Here is a 1749-nt window from a genome sequence, read left to right as displayed (position 1 = left end):
AGGAGGGGAGGAGGAGGAGGAAGAGGAAGAAGTGGTTGCCTGAGCCCAGAAGTCCAAGGCTGTAATAAGCTATGATCACACCTTTGTACTCAAGCCTGAGTGAGAGACCAGGACAAGACTCTATAAAAAATCAAAATAGAGAATAGAAGAATCTAGAAAAGAAGAACCAAATAAATACAAAGCCAGTAGAAGGAAGGAAATATAAAGGTAAGAGCAAAAACTAGTGAAATTGAAATAGAAATTTTTTGAATAGAAAAATATAAATGAAACAAAAAATAAATCTGAAAAAATCAGCAAAATTGACAAACTCATAGCAAGACCAACAAAAAAAGAAGACACAATTTATCAATAGAACTGAAACACAGGGCCAGGTGTGGTGGCTCATGCCTGTAATCCCAGCACTTTGGGAGGCTGAGGCAGGCAGATCACCTGAGGTCAGGAGTTCAAGACCAGCCTAACATGGTGAAACCCCATCTATACTAAAAATACAAAAATTAGCCCTGGGCATAGTGGCAGGCACCTGTAATCCCAACTACTTGGGAGGCTGAGGCAGGAGAATTGCTTGAACCTGGAAGGCAGAGGTTGCAGTGAGCTGAGATCATGCCATTGCACTCCAGCCTAGGCAACAGAGCAAAACTCAATCTCAAAAAAATAAAAATTAAAAAAAAAAAGAGTCTGAGCACGGTGGCTCACACCTGTAATCCCAGTACTTTGGGAGGCCAAGGAGGGTGGATCACGAGGTCAGGAGATTGAGACCATCCTGGCTAACATGGTGAAACCCTGTCTCTACTAAAAATACAAAACATTAGCTGGGCATGGTGGACGCCTGTAGTCCCAGCTACTCGGGAGGCTGAGGCAGGAGAATGGTGTGAACCTGGGAATGGGAGCTTGCAGTGAGCCAAGATTGAGCCACTGCACTCCAGCCTGGGCGACAGAGCAAGGCTCCATCTCAAAAAAAAAAAAAGAGAAATGAAACATGGGCTATTACGACAGATCCTACAGACACATAAAGGCTAATAAGAGAACACTACGAACAACTCTATGAATAAGGGAACACGTAAATTCAACAGCTTAGTTAAAATAACCCAGTTCCCCCAAAAAACATAAACTACAACAACCCACCCATTATGAAATATATAATTTGAATGGCCTTGTATCTATTGAGGAAATTAAATTTGCAATTTTAAAACTCTCAAAAAAGAATCAATAGGCCAAATTTTCTTTGGAAAATGCTACCAAATGTTCAAAGAATTAATACCATTTGATATAGTTAGGATGCTTGTCCCCACTCAAATCTCATGCTGAGATGTAATCCCCAATGTTGGAGGTGAGGTCTGGTGGGAGGTGTTTGGATCATGGAGATGGATTCCTCATGAATAGCTTGGGCCATCCTTTTGGTAATGAAGGAGTTACTGCTCTGGGTTCACATCAGACCAGGTCATTTAAAAGTGTGTGGCAGCTGGGCACAGTGGCTCACACCTGTAATCCCAGCACTTTGGGAGGTCGAGGTGGGTGGATCACTTGAGGTCAGAAGTTCCAGACCAGCTTGGGAAACATGGAGAAACCCTGTCTCTACTTATAATACAAAAATTAGCTGGGTGTGGTGGTGCACATGCCTGTAATTCCAGCTACTCAGGAGGTGAGGCAGGAGAATCGCTTGAATCCAGGAGGCAGAGGTTGCAGTGAGCCAATATCATGCTATTGAACTCCAGCCTGGGCAACAAGAGTGAAACTCAAAAAAAAAAAAAA

Source organism: Colobus angolensis, unplaced genomic scaffold (genome assembly GCF_000951035.1).
Source record: "Colobus angolensis palliatus isolate OR3802 unplaced genomic scaffold, Cang.pa_1.0 Scaffold120, whole genome shotgun sequence".
Classification (NCBI taxonomy): domain Eukaryota; kingdom Metazoa; phylum Chordata; class Mammalia; order Primates; family Cercopithecidae; genus Colobus; species Colobus angolensis.
This window is presented reverse-complemented; position numbering follows the sequence as displayed.